The 16,462-nt window shown below is 34.3% G+C and overlaps 1 protein-coding gene across 4 annotated transcripts in view; it reads right to left on the bottom strand.

Moving 5' to 3' along the window:
* Window positions 1-16,462, bottom strand: part of LOC145673108 (mannosylglucosyl-3-phosphoglycerate phosphatase) — a 304,267-nt gene that overhangs the window by 206,766 nt on the left and 81,039 nt on the right. For 2 of the 4 annotated variants that reach the window (XM_081742498.1, XM_081742532.1), the window contains exon 2: window positions 6,995-7,054. The exons of the other annotated variants lie outside the window; for them this stretch is intronic. The gene's annotated coding sequence lies outside the window, so the exon portion shown is untranslated. The remainder of the gene's footprint in view (window positions 1-6,994; window positions 7,055-16,462) is intronic. 4 annotated transcript variants of the gene reach the window in all.

Here is a 16,462-nt window from a genome sequence, read left to right as displayed (position 1 = left end):
GGGGGGCAAGACATGATCTGAATATGTGTATATCAATGTTAATATACAAATTTCCTTTGTTGAAACTATATACATTAATAGGCCATTTCAAAAAGTGGGGGGGGCAACTGCCCCCCTTTGCCCCCCCTAATCGCCGCCCATAATCCTATAAAAAGCTCGTCTACATTACCATCTAGTCTTATCTAGACCTAATACGCTTCGTAAAATTATCATATTTCACACACAATTTTTTCCTACCTTCGATTTCGAAAATGATTTTTTTTCTTACTTTTGGAGTTTGTTGCAAGTGATATTCCCGGCATTAGTCACACCAATTCTAGCGCTTGCCTCCATAAATAAGCCAGTGAGGCCCAACGAACAATGTGAACATGCAGTGAAGCACTGCCAACGAAGTAGGTCATTATAAGCGTAACAGTATGCTAATATCACGCTTAACGATTTGTTCAGTTGTTTTATTACTCTCCATTCCATTGCTCTCTACACTCCAGATATAGATATCAAAGCTGCTGAACATACACAGACAGAAGCAAGGCTGCCATGTTTAGCGATTTTGTACTAGATGTAGTGATTTTCTTATAGGTAAATTTTGGTTATTTCGTGAGTTTTTATCATGGGCGTCTCTGGCGGGGGGACGAGGGGACGCGTCTGCCCAATATTTTGAAATACAAAATATTCAATATTTTATTATAATTTAATTTATTTACTGACAACATAATTACATATAAATAATAATATTTATTTGGAATATAATATTCAGGCTGTGAAATGATTATAACAGTGTTCTTGATATATCTTAGGGGGTCCGTGAAGGTAAGCAGAAAGGTAACAAATGGAATCGAAGATAATAAAATAAATAAGTTGGGCTAGGTAGTAGCATTTAAATCACTTTCTTTGATGTCCCCCCCCCCTAAATTTTACGTGCCAGAGACGCCAGTAGTCTTTATCTTGTCATAATTTTAAACAGCAGTGTCATTTCAGGTTTTGCTTTGGAGGAAGAGAGGAAAAACTCCGTTCGTTCGCCCCAAAAACATCGCTTTTGACTATACTATGGATTTACTTGTGGCAAAATAGTTCAATAATATAAAATATACAGTATAACTTTATATTTGTGGTTGATACTGATAGTTGCTGGCACAGGTAGATTATAGTAGAGAAAGAAGAGGAAAAGGAAAAGGAAGGCTACTCCTTCGATGGAAAATCCCATTCCATAATAACGTCGGGAAATAAATGCTTTCTCTATTGATGATATTCCTCGTATTGTTCGGGAGCCGATAACATTATGTTAAAGCTGCGTGAGTAAATTTGTGCGTCGAGACGTTGCTCCTAACAAGAGACGTTCGTGACTCGATATACCATCATATATACACACACAGAGTGGTCCACAAGGCTGGAAACACTCTTAATAAGGGCTTCAAAATATAACCAAAATAATAATCTAGGAGAAAATGTTTGCGGACATATCAGAATGACGTCTGTCGTCTTGGAAGTCCGCCATCTTGAATTTACGCAAGTATCTTAAATGGAAAGTATAGCTTGTGATATGTCATTTTAATAGCAAATTTTCGTAGAAATTTAATGGCACTGTTATATTTGCTTTAGCACCGATCATTACGAACTTATATATGTTTCTTTGTTGTGTCCCCCAACAAAAGAGGATAGTAGTAGAGTAGATGGTAGAAAAAACCTGAAATTTCTACTTCCGAATGTCTCCCACTTTTTGGTGAAATTTATGAATTCTAAAATATCATAATTATATAGCTGACACCTTTATCCTTAATAATCACCCAGTTCTAAAAGCATTGAACTAGGGCAGGGATGCAAATAAGCAACAAAATTGTACTCGCCCAAGAAAAGAAAGCTACTAGCCCACATCCCACAATAGAAATCATTTACTTACCTTCGGTATGATATTAAATACTCGCCCGCACCGATGAACTACTCGCCCCGGGGGAGTAGGCGAATGGTTATTTGCATCCCTGAACTAGAGGTTTAAATGTGAGATTAGATTTTATGGACATGGGCGATGCGGATTCTTTTTCAATTTGAGTGATATAAGAATAAATCTTCCATGGAAATCTATTTTACAATTAGTTACGTTGAATAGTAGTAGAAATATAAAAAACTAAAAATATATAGTCACCATACAATTGTGCAACCATACTGAAAATTTACAGTTCGCTTGGAAAACATGCTAAAATAAAATTAAGTCACTATGATCAATACTAACGCTAAAATAAGAACAAAAGAATAAGTTACTAAGGCCAATCTTGAAACTTATCACAGGTGTGTGTCCCATAGAGTGATATGCAAGTTTGAAAACACTTTATAACAATGTATTAGATTTACAAGTAATTTTCAAATGCTGTATGCAATTCCGCAATCATGCTAAAACACTTCAGGAAAGTTCACTCCAAAAATCAATTGAAATAAGGACAAATTACTGAGGTGTGCCTTTAAAACTGAATATGTTTGTCGTTCTGTGGAACGGTATATGAAGAACATGACCTTAAAATTATTTGTCATCAACAGCAATATGAATTGTTGAAAAAAAAATATGTAATTTTATTGAACACTTGAATTTCAGTTTGTAAACCAAATTTAGAATAAAAATAAATCACTCAGATCAGTGTTTTTTTTTTTTTTTTAAACGAGTAGAGCTACTTTGAATAGAGTTATATAACTTCCTCACAACATCTGCTTCACGGAAGAATAATTCTTCATCCGTTTCAGAGAATCGCACAGTTTATGAAGCTCTTTTGTAGAAAACACCAATATAAGCATCAATTTCAATTTTTGTAATCCTAGCCACATATAGACAGACGGAACAAAGTTTTTATTTTCCCGTATACTTTAACTACGTCAAAATCATTTGGTTGGAGTCAGTGGCGGCGATTGGACGTTAAAAGTGGGGGGGCAAGACATGATCTGAATATTTGTATATCAATGTTAATATACAAATTTCCCTGGTTGAAACTATATACATTAATAGGCCATTTCAGAAAAGTGTGGGGGGGGGGCAACTGCCCCCCTTTGCCCCCCCTAATCGCCACCCATGGTTGGAGTACAGATGAAATGTCATTTTCTGACCCACATTAAATATTATAAAGTTGGATTCATCACTGTTTTCATGAAGAGAAAATAGAAAATCAGACCCAGATGATGACTCAAGTACTGTATTTGGAAAACTCTTTCCTTAGGCTGGAAAACTGGCCCCTTTTTATTTTATTTTTTCTTTTCATTGACTTTCTTCCCCAGTATTTCTAGTCTTTATGAGGCGTCGAAGTGAGCGTTGTAGACTTAATACTTCGTCTTCGTCATAAACGTTTATTTTTAATGTTTGATTTTGACAGTGGAATTATATCACAGGATTTTGTAGGAATGATCCAGGAGAAGAATTTTTCAGATCATTTCTGTGGTTTATTGCATCATAATGCTGTGGAAGAGAGCTAGAGAGAAACGGAATAGGATTTACTATATTGTTCGATGTTGCATCCTATTACTCCGGAGAGCAATTGGAAGGTGTAGCAGAATAATTTTTCAGACTCGGTAAATTCCGGTCAAAATAAACTTTTGAAAGAAGGAGTTAGGAGTTGCCCAGATCAATCATGTATAACATCTCATTAGATATCTGAGGAGGGTGTTGATGTATGCGATATGAGATTAATAGTTCTATAATCCTCACACTTCTCTGGATGTATGTGACACTTTAGCATTCTTAGCTTGCAAGGTTGAAAAATAAATGCTGTATTGTAAACTTTCGCTTAACATGTATCAAATATGTAATAACTAGCCATCGGATCTTTAGGTAAAAACCTATTTTTTTCCTTAGCTCAGAATAAAAAATAAAGTCATATATGAAGGTTTTATGACAAATTAAAGCACTAGAACCAAGTTTTATTTGGTCTAAAAATGCCTAATTGAACATTAGATCCTATTTTTGCCTACTTTGCGCAAAATAAACATTGTAAATTATTCATTGTAGCTTTGGAAAATTCAAGATTACTAATAAAACTCCAACTGACCAAAGCAGTATATATATTTGTGTCTGAGGAAGGCTATGTTACATAGCCGAAACCGGTACACAAACATATAATTTAAAAATATATACTTGGAGTTTTTATTAGTAAAAATAAACATGTGACAATTTTCTAAAGGTTAAACACGGGAAAAACACGAAAAAAATTAGTGGTGGATATTTATAGCGTTACTGTTGACAAAGAGTTGATGAATGATTCTTCTATCCCTACTGATTTGGCATACATCCGATCACACTATACATTTCTTGTTCTGGTTATTGCAGAATTAGAGGGCTCGGGAATACCACTTTCTAAGAAATTGAGCTTATTCAGGAAGTGAAGCAAAAAATCGTGAAAGTGCCCGCTCAAGTTGGAGAGAAAGTGAAGGTAAATCTTGAAAGTGTATTGGGGAAGAACTTGGGATTCAAGAGTTTGTGTGCAGCAGCAGATATTTTGGCTGGAAACAAAGTAAATACAAATGCGAAATACCAATCGAACATGTACCCGAGTTAAAGTTTGCCACCATCACGTCAGTTAATGTGGAACGTTCATTCTCTTCGTACAAGCTCATCCTCACTAAGAGCGCCACCGTTTCACCATAGAAAACCTGGTAAAAGTGCTTGTTATTTACTATGAGGCCAATTACGGCTTATGTGGTGCAGAAATGTGAAGGTGTTTTGTACTGAACGTTTGTCTACAAACATATAGTTTTATTAAATATTCCAACAATGTTTCAATATTGAACAGGTTAAAATGTAAGGTAACATGACATGTGTGCGTACATTTCTGTATCTTAAAGTTTGTATTCAGATCGTACTGCATCATTCCATTAAAAATGAGCATTTTTTTATAAGAACCTATTTTTTCATTTTTAATGCCTAATTTAGTATTTTTGGCACCTATTTTAGGCACCTAAAACATACTTTTTTCGAACCTAAAAAATCCGTTGTCCAGATGTTAATCCTGGCAAAAGTCAAGCAAGACCGACATGTAAGCAACCATGAATAATATCGCCAATGACCACAACCAGGGACGTACGGAAGGGGGGGGACACGGGGGTCCGGACCCTCCCCGAAATTTCGACTTTTTAAAAATTTAGCCTAATTTTAGGGGCAATTTTAGCAATTTTAATATAAAATAGCTTCATATTTAGTTTGAACCCCCCCCCGAAATAAATTCCTGGGTACGCTACTGACCACAACGTTCATTAATATCCATTACCAAACAGCGTTAAACCAATTGGAGAAACCTGGACGTTCGGATGCAACATGATCTGACTCGAAATCATTTACTAGATCAAATTACCGTTTCCGAATCGCTACTAAAACGTAACGAACTCGAACCATTTCTGAAGCGTTTGATCACAACTGATGAAAAGTGGAAACAATGTGCGAAAAAAATGTGTGTTCGAAGCGAGGAAAAGGTCCACTGTCTCTAGTAAAGCCTGCATTGACGCCCAGGAAGGTTATACTGTGCGTTCGGTGGAATCAGAAAGGCATCTTGCATCAGGAGCTGTTGCCGCATTGTACAACGATAGACCTAGACCTATACTGTCGATAATTAACGCGAGTTCATCAAGCAAATTAAAAGAAACGTATGTAACTTGTCGGCAGAAAGTGTTTCGTATACCACACTGACAACGCTAGAGTCCATAAATCTTGAACGACCCGTCAGAAATTGAGAGAATGGCTGGGAGGTTTTAATGCATCTGTCGTATAACCCGGAGCTGACACCATCAGACTATCATTTGTTTCGATATCTGCAGAACCCCTGAATGGTGTTCAGTTCGTTTCAGAAGAGGCCTGTGAAAAGCAAGTGTCAGATTTTTTTTTTTAACCAGAAAATACAAAAGTTCTATAAAGACGGGATAATGATGTTGCCGGGAAAATGGCAGAAGGTGATCGAACAAAATGGTCCATATGTGGTTTTATAACGTTATTTTCTAATCACAGTAAATGTATTCTCAAGTTTGACATTTCAAAGGCTCACTACTTTTTAGATAACCTGATATTTGCCTCGTACAAAGTTTTAAGCGTTTTTTTTTTTTTTTTTTAATCTATTAGTTTGTAAGTTACAATGATGTGTCAAGATAAAAATATCCAAATTGTATATAAACATTTAGTTTTTTATTTTATTATTTTTTTTATCATTTTCAGCTCAACCATTCAGAACTTCCTTCAACGGCCAAAGTTATCACGAAGTAATGCACTTTCCAATAAATGTGTTTACCAAACTGTTGCTGTCGTTGATGGATAATACTGTCTGTCATATTATGTTTTCTCATCGTTTATTGAACATTGATATTTTTATCATTTACAAGGAGACCGGCAACCTAGATAACATCAAATTTATTATTCTTTTTTTTTTTTTTTTTTTTTTTAATATATAAGAGTACATACAACACAAGGTTCAAAGAATTTGAAGCATTGAGGCTTCGGTTCCCAAGGTAATCGAAAGTAAATATATTGGAATAACTTACATTATGTTAAGATGCCTAGACATATAATTGAATTGGAGCGACTCACTAGGTAGGAATACCTTATCGACAAAAGACTATACCTACATAAAATTCTGAAAACATAAGGTGAAGTTAGCTCAGGAAATAATTTGACAAATTTTCACTTATAGGTGCTTGCATGTAAGAGACGGGATTTAGTATTATCATATTGTATAAATGCTGAACATAATTACAATACGTACATACTCAATTAACCATTTGATACAACAAACTTAATTACTAAAATCGAAACATTTGACAAGAAATGGAAATAGACAGTAAGTACACAAGAGGACGCTTTAGAGCTTTAAATTCCCTTAAGCAAGATATTATGGATCTCTCTCTCTCTCTCTCTCTCTCTCTCTCTCTATATATATATATATATATATATATATATATATATATATATATATATATATATATATATATATATATATATATATATATATATATATATATATATATATCACGCGTGTCTTACCTGAATGAATGTAAGATTGAGTGTTTGATGAATTATTTTGATGAAATTTTGTGTACGTCACTGGAAATAGAAATGTAAAAAAAAATTATCAAAATTGGCTCTACTCTTAACATAATTGAATATTTACTATTTATTTATTTATTACTTGTTTTATGTATTCACAGTTATTGGTTATACACATGTATAAAACTTAAGAACCCAAATAGCAAGAAAACTTTCAACCAATTGGCGCGTGCTTGGCTTTTGGCTTTCTATGCTTGTCCTTTCAACGCTTGCTTTCATACAATCTGCCTTTTGTTGCAATTGCAAGCGACACTTTAGATCTTTTGCAGAGTGCCATAGCATCACTGCCCGTTCATTGGTTATTGATTTGCCGCCAGTGTAAAACGCTTGCTTCAAGCTTGAATGAAACACTGAATGCAAAGTTGGCCCCATGTAAGTTCGGTACTGGAATCCAACGTGCAGCATGCCTGCACGCTTTCCAACCAAGCCGGATGCAAGCTTGCCGACTTCCAATGTAAACTTACAGCAAGCGGTTCGCAAGTTGTCTCTGCTACTAGGGATAGTTTTAAAAGGCTTAAAAAGTTGTAAAGTCATAGAATCTCACGCTGTAGGGTTTGCGCCAGAGAGTCAACATAGGTAGGCTATATTTTGCTATCTTTAATTGCAAAAAATATTAAATATTATTAACTATTTTACTGCAAGTACAAACGACATAACTGTCTAGCACTAATATTTGTATAGTTAATTTACGTTTATTATTCATTCTTACTGAAAATTTATTTATGGAAAACTTTTGTGTTTTGTGTAAACGTAAATTTTATTCATGAATGAAATAATAATAATAATAATAATAATAATAATAATAATAATAATAATAATAATAATAATAATAATAATAATAATAATAAGAAGAAGAAGAAGAAGAAGAAGAAGAAGAAGAAGAAGAAGAAGAGTGATAAAACAAAATTATTCGAGAAAATACAAACATTTGCTTATTATTTATCACACTTATACTACACGAGCCCAAAATTTACATATTATCATACTTTACTCGCTGTCCGCATTTTTACACCTGATTATCTTTTTGAATGTTAAGTATCATAAAGGAGGGAAAAAGTGTAAATGTAGCTCAAGGTTATCAAGATTTTTACACTTACATGTTTGTAATTTTGAAAGCGATACAGGTAATCATTTCATAAATCACATACACTCATAAAGACAGTTCTTTAGTCAATCATTGTCGAGATAAAGCACAGTTAATTATCCAGGAAGATGTATGATGCACTAAACGGTAAGTAGAATTAATGAATGCATGTTGATTATGTCTTCCTTTGTTATCTTCAATGATTTTTAACACACTAATAATAGTTGTTTTTATTATTCTACACAAAAGAATCATAATCATTCCGTGAAAATAAACACCATTAAAACTGCCCGTCTTTAGAAGCAGACTCTTACACGTTATTTCGGATAGACCCTACAAGCATGGGTATTTGAAAACATAATATAAACCAAACGATTTTTTCACACTTCTCTAAATGTTGAGGATATTCACTTTTCTCCTCGCAACTTTTATTTAAATGTTAGAAAGTGAGTCAGTAGTATCAACAAAATTATAATAAAAGAATAATAAACAGTTTTCAGGTTGTTTCCTGTAGTTAAAAAAAAAAAGTAATAATGCACATTTTATGACATAAGTGTCGGACACTCAAATTTCTTATTTACTGTGTATAAAAGGTCTTGAAAGAACAATTAGTTCAGTTAATACGTAAAATTTTGTAAATATTAAGGCCCACTTTCCAAAATTGTCATATTGTTCGTCGTTAATGAGTTATTTACTTTTTAAAAAATTACAGCAAACATTCTTAAACAACCATCTAACTACATAGGTAAAAATATGAATAACTAATTACATGTTTAATATGTACAATTAAATATTTAAAAATTATTTTCAATCACTTAATTAATTAAGAAAGAAATATGTACGCCTGAATCTTGGAGCATTTGGGTGCCCACTCCAGAATTTCAGAAATCTGAAAATATAAGGAAATGCAGAGCCATGCATAACGTTATTTTAAGAACTTCCTTTTCTTTATATATAACTTTATAGGCAGAAAATGTTCTCTCATTAATCTATCCATCTATCTATCTATCTATCTATCTATCTATATATCTATATCTATATCTATCTATCTATATATATCTATATCTATATATATATATATATATATATATATATATATATATATATATATATATATATATATATATATATATATATATAATTTCCACTTCTTATGATGAAATTATAATCTATATCGTTGTGTGGAAATTATGTTCGCCTTTTGCAACTTTTGTTATAACTTTATTAGTATTAGAACAGAAACTACAGAGACTACACGTTGGAGCAGCCTTTTTTGATCAAGATTATGATACGAAACTTTATTCGTTGTTGGTTCTATTACTTTTTAACTTACCTTTCAGCACCGAGGCTATATGAGAGAGATGTGGGCCTATAGTTTAGCTACAGAGAGATCTCTTTGTCTCTTAGGGACACCCATTTAACAAATTTGGCATTAATTAAGTTGTATCATGTATGTTGCTACACTTAACCTCCACTTTTAAGAACGCATTTTAAAAATATATACGTTATGGCGTTATACAATACAGTGTCTTCCAAAAGTCCTGCAAAAAAGAAAAAGATGTAACTTTGTAACCATTTATTGTATTTGTACAAAACTTTTAATGGACTTCTAAGAAAGTCTGAAATTTTGTTTCCAAGCATTTTTTCAACGCCAAACCTCCAGCTGAGCACCATTTACGTCCAAACATTGCTGAAGTCTTTTCGGGAATCCAAGAATGGCATTTCGACGTGCTTCATCCGTAATACTCCCAATCACATCACGTATCTCCATCTTTCGGTTTTTGCTTGTAAACTTCTGTATCATTTTCTTACGATGTGTAGTGTTGTCATTGGCATTCGCAGCTCCAAAGATCTGCGTTTCAACGATTTCTTTGGACTTCGCAACACGCTTTCCTGCACGGACTGAATCACATCAACACTGATTGTTGGCCTTCCGCTACGAGGCAAATCCAAGACACTTCCGGTAGCTAGGAACTTTATCGTACCATCTCTTGATACTTGAACCTGCAGGTGGTTGTTTCTGATATTTTTGTCAGAATTTTCTTCACACCAAAACACTAGATTTTAACTCACAAAACCACGCCACACACTCCGCTTTTTCTTCAATAGACGCCATCTTTGTCATGTGATTTTCGGTTATGACGTCAACGTTTACATCTACTCATTGTTGCCAACAAAAATTTTAACATTTCCATTAAACATTACAAACAAAATACAAAATTGTAAGTAGTACTTTCAAAGTTACAGCTTTTTCCTTTTTTGCAGGATTTTGGAAGACTCTGTATATCATAGCATGAAGAATTCTATAACATATACTCAGGTATGCCCATCCTCTCTAACTTACCATCGCCTCCCCTCCCAAAAAAAAAAAAAAAAAAGTTGAAGAGGAGGCTGGACAGGAGTTGGTTATGATAAAACCACAATAACTTGCTTTGTTGGCTATATTTTTTTTTTTCAATTTTAGAATATTTGCCGTTCTTCAACGCATCATTATGGTGTAATAAAAGGTTAATTCTGCTAGTTTTAATTAAAATTTCATGGGGGTAACCTGCACCCTAAAACCCGCCTCTGGATATTTTTGAATTTCCTATTTTATACAATATGATAAGAAGAATATTTTTGCTGCAAGAAATTGTATGATAAATGGATGTGTAAAATAGGCGTAACTCAGGTTTCTTTGATAAGATGCAGTTTTGATTCCAGTCGTTCTGACGTGAAGTCGTTTTGATGTGGGATGTTTTTTCCTGAACCCTTCTAAATACGTTCTTTTACTCTGACTTTTTTTTTTTTTTTTTTTTTTTTTTACCGTGAGAAGGTTTTCGACTGTGGTATTTGCCCTTTTTCCTGGGTCCTTCTGGTGTGGAATTGTTCTGAAATTATCAGAATTATAACTGTTTGTATCTCTCCTCTACAGTCATATAGCAACAACAAATAGCTAATACCTCTGCCTTCTGCGCAACTAGTGGGTCAAATTGAATTTCTCGAACTCTAGTATTCTACCCGGTATCTTCACTTTTGTTAGATCGAATCTACCAAAAATTAAATTAAATCAAATCTTTAGTTTAACATTCTATGTTTATGCCCTTTAGAGGCGACAAACGGATAATGAATGATTATGGATAAGTTGTTAGAATGAGAATATGAGAGGAAACGCTAAAACAGGTAGAAAACTAACAGAAAATGTTGCCAATCAAAATGTTACATGGCCTGGGATTGAACTGCGGCCTCACCCACACTCAGGGGCACCTATGGATTTCATAGGCCCCAAGACAAATTTTCTGTGAGGGCCCTCCAAACTTGAAAATTGCAAATTAAAAAAAAAAAGTTGAATGAAGAAAATTTCATCTTTTCAGGGTCACTCCGGCACCTATTGACGTTACCTTCTTCCTTATGGGGGATCTTGTCCCACTAGAAGTGCTTATTCTTTCAGATTTTTAAAATTGGTTATCAGAGCATAATTCGGATTTTTATTTGGTAATAAAGAAATGGTCATACCCTTTGACAAATTGTAACTCTCTCCCTCACTCTCCAGATATTATTAGACTTCAAAATATGCTATGTGTAAGCAGGCCGGTACCCAGCCCAAAAATGTAGGGGGGCTGATAGAAATTAGGGGGGCCGATCCAACCATATTGTAGTTTATCATCATATTATAGATCATTTGCAAGCCTACCATGAAAATTTCAGGGGGGGCTGGTAAAAATTTAGGGAGTCCCGGCCCCCTAGACCCCCTTGGATAAAGGCCTGTGTGTTAGTATCGGAAGTCTTATAGAATGCATGTCTGTCAACAGGTATCAGATCAAATATGGTAACATGTATCGAGAAAATGCCTCATAAATATGTTATATCTCATCCGTTAGCCCTTTGTTCGAACCAAAAGAGGTAGAATTCAACTATTTCCGCTCTCAATAGGCCTATTGATCTCCATAGAACAAAAAATTCTTAAGAAATAGCGAGGAAAAATGAAATTTTTGAGTTTTACGTCCCACGATTATGCCGGCTAGGCTAAAGGAGACGGTAATGATGAAAAATGAATGAAATGGTGAAATGAAGAAAGTGGGAGGAGACGGGAGAATCCCGAGGAAACCCATGCACACGGTGTTTGTCCACCACAAAGTTCACTTGGCGGGATCAGGGTTTGAACCCCGGACTCCATGTACCAGAGGTGAACGCTCTACCACTGAAGAGATAGCGAAGAGTTTTTTTTTTTGTATTATTTCTTTCTTGAATCGATTCAGCATCCCAAAAATAGATTCAATCTTCTCCGTTAACCCTCTATTCAAACCGGAAGTGGTAGAAATTAACCATTTACGGTTTCGACGTTGATCGCCATAGAACAAAAACGATAAGCTATAAGGAGAAATGGTGTTTTGGAATCGATTCGACGTCCTAATAACAGATTTCATTTCCTCAGTTAACTCTCTATTCAAATCGGAAATGGTAGAAATTTCAATATGGATTTTCATTGGGCAATAAAAGGTAAGATATAGCGAGAATAAGTTTTTTTTTTCTTTTCTGGAGTTGATTAAATGTTCTAAGAATATGTTCTTCAAATGCAACCGGACGTTGTTGAAATCTACTACACTTTCGGTTTGAACATAGGCTATATCAAAAACGGTAAAGATAGCCATAGATGGCTTTAGCGTCCCAAGAATAAGTTGCATATTTGATCTTATTTTTATATTAAAACTTCAAGTCATAGATCTATTGCCATTAATTTCAGTATTGTGTGAAGTATCTGTCTATTGGAAATGAAGTGACTGTGTATTTGATATAAAGAAGCATGAACTTTTGAAAACTTATAAAAGAAAACTTTGACTACAACTGTACATTCTCAGACACATGTTGTAAATGCACATTTGTTAAATAAACTTCGACTAGCTTCCTTCTTTCCCTTCCGCATACCTTCGAGCACAGCCTGATACTTCCCGATTAGGTCATCATTCTTGAATTGATCAAAACCACGAAGAACAGAACAACAAGGGGTATTCAATACACGATTGGGACAGGTGTAGGATCATCGGAGAGAAGCGGATCCCACCATTGGAGGACCACCGACTCCACAAGTCAAAGAGTACCATTCTGACGGTTCATCGCCGCAAACACCTTTAAGTTTGTCACCAGAGTAGTAGAATGAAGATGTAGAAGGACGTTATTGTAAAGAAGCATTATCGACGCCCCTCGCAGTTCAACAGGATTAAGATCCAGATGTTGACTGTCTCCGGCTAATCCAGACTTCTCCAGAGAAAGATATTCATCATTCCAGATGAACAGGACGACGCCAGCCCTGTTGGATTTCTCAGGCTAGTGCTCATTCCTATTCTTTAATTACAACCTTTTCTCTTTTTCTCACCCTTTTCCCCTTACTAGTCATTTTTTTAAAATTAAAAACATTTGAATTTTATTTAAATTCAACCACAATTTTACAGTTAAGTACCGTGTTGTGCATCAGTTCCATCCCCATTTGGTTGCATTTATTTGTTGCATATTCTGAGCTATAACTGATGACACAGCACCGGCATATGGTGGAGATATTGTGAGGCTTACGCCTTTGTTGTGATCCTAAAATTTCGATAAATTACGATTCTAAATATTCGGTAGATGCTTTGAGATCCCAAATTTTGAGTAATTTGTACTGTGTAATTTTAGTTTGTCGAGAGAAATTAAGTAGAGTTATTTTTAACCCACCCACCCACCTTCGTTACTTTATTCATTTGCTCTGTTAGAGTAATTTTTTGTTTTGTTGTATTTTAATCGAATGATAAGTGGGTGAGAAGAGAAAATTTTGCTAAGTTATTATATTTTGTTTTTCTTTTTGGTGTTGGATATATATATATACATAGTAGTATAAGATATTTCTCTCAAGTGTGATTTGAAAATAGATATAATGGAGAATACTAGTGTTATGTCTTCTGCTATAGATCGTTTAGTAGAACCCCCCAGATTTTCCGGCAAATTGAACGAGTCAGTTCAATCATTTTTTAGTCATTTTGAGGATTTTTCTGTCCTTCATAACCTACGTGATGTACAGAAACGTCATTTGTTGCCGTATTGTTTAGAAAATGGGGCTCGTGCTTATCTGCTAGCTTTACAATCAACCGCAGAATATGATAATCTCATGTATGTACAGATTAAGAAGAAATTAATAGAGGCTTATGAAGATAATATAGTTTCGCAAGTTTTAGAGCAAGAAATGAGAAATAGAGAACAGTTAGATTCTGAATCTGTCTTAGATTACATTTTTCATAAATGGAAGTTAATACTTGAGTACGATCCGAAGATGCCAGTGACCGAACAAATTAACTTGATAATCGATGGGTTATTGCCATCATTTTATTCTGTAGTTGTAAGAAAATCATATAAGACTGTTATTGAGTTAGCAAAGTCCTTAGGTCTAGAGGAAAGAGTTAATTTTCTTGTCAGCATGCGTAGTCAGCAATTGAAGTCCTTGGCAATAACAAACGAATACAATATACATCCTGTTAGTAAGAATGCTATACAGCAAAAAGAAAATACTTTAGATGTTAATATTCAGAACGAAAATGAAATTGTAAGTCAGCCTGAAGAAAAAAATACATTGATAGCTCAGTTGGACGGTATCAAAGTCCAGTTACAAGATCTTGTGCAAAGAACAGCGCTCGCAAAAGTTTCTCACGCACACAAAGGAAAATCTGTGTGTATACAATCTTATGAGCATTCGCGTTTCGAGCGAAGAAATCCATCCATTGCATCCTTCGCTTCCTCTCATTCGCAGCGTCTTGCTTCTTTTGTCTTGCAGTCAATGTAAACGAGAATGTTAAATCGAATAATAAGAATAAACTAGACAATAATATGTGTAATAATGTTCGAAATAGTAAGCGATATTATGTGCCTATTCAATACGAAGCTGATTTGCCTCATGTTAAAGCATATATTGATAATAAGCCGCATTTATTTTTATTGGATTCAGGCAGCACTGTTAGCATAATTTCTGGTAATAGTTTAAGCAATAAGCATAAAATACTCAAAGGAACGACTTTTATTCGTGGTATCACTGGAAATTCTCAAGGAAGTGATCAAATCGCTTTAGTAAAATTTAAATTAGGAGGACAGTATTTTACGCATCCTTTTCGAGTGTATAATAATTTTCCGTATAATAGTTTAATTGGCCAAGATTTTTTAAAAAGTCATCTTGCAATGGTTGATCACAATAAGAATTCTTTTAGTTTTGTTAAATTTGGTATTCCTCCAAGAATTGAATTGCCGCCATACGTATCTTTTGAAGAAATTTCTAACCATATAGCAAAATTATATAAACCTCAATTTTTAGTGGCTCGCTCTGTTGTTTTGCCTCCAAATTCAAGTGTTCAAGTTACATTAAAAAAAGTAAATGATCTTGCAGGAACTCGCAATTTATTAGTTCCCAATGAATTAATAGATACGCAGGCAGAAATTTTTGTCCGTAAATCAGTTGTAGACGAAATTCATCCGGTAATATCTGTGATTAATCCTACCAAAAGTAAACTTTACTTGAAAAAAGATGTTGTTTTGGGTTCTGCCGAAAATGTTATCAGTGATACCAACTTCAAGAAACAAAATAGCACTAACAATAAGGTTCATCAAGTTAATGCAGTAGATACGAAATCTTTTCCTGAAGGTTATGATAAATATAGAGTAAATGTTAACCCTGAATTGTTGCCACATCAACAACAGCAATTATATGATTTAGTAGAGGAATTTTATTCTAGTTTTTCTTGGAATGAATTTGATTATGGTTGTGCTAAGGGATATAAGCATAAAATTGAATTAGTAGACAATATTCCAGTAAATCGACCCCAATTTTCGATACCATTTCATCTACGGGATGAGATCAAAAAACAAGTAGATATTTTATTGAAAAGTAAGATCATTGAACCTAGTATTAGTCCGTACAATTCTCCAGTAATGCTTGTTAAAAAGAAGAATGGACAGTATAGATTTGTACAAGACGCCCGTTATATTAACCGGAAAATGGTTCCTGACAGCTATCCGGTTCCTCCTATCCAGGATATTTTGACCAATTTGGCAGGACGCAAATATCTATGTTCTAGCGACGTTTCTGGAGCATTCTTTAATATTCCCCTCACTGAAGAATCTAAACCTATTACAGCTTTTTCGATTCCAGGCGTGGGATCGTACCATTTTAATTTTTTGCCTCAGGGTGTAAAGACATCTACTAGTGGTATGAACAGATTAGTAAAACTCACCTTAGAAGGTCTTCCACATGATAAAATATTTGCCTATGTTGACGATTATTTTTGGTCTAGTGATAGTTTTGATGAAATTCTGCAGTTAACTCGTAT

The sequence above is a fragment of the Thermobia domestica genome, chromosome 2 (assembly GCF_964235325.1).
Source record: "Thermobia domestica chromosome 2, izTheDome1.hap1.1, whole genome shotgun sequence".
NCBI lineage: Eukaryota > Metazoa > Arthropoda > Insecta > Zygentoma > Lepismatidae > Thermobia > Thermobia domestica.
This window is presented reverse-complemented; position numbering and strand designations above follow the sequence as displayed.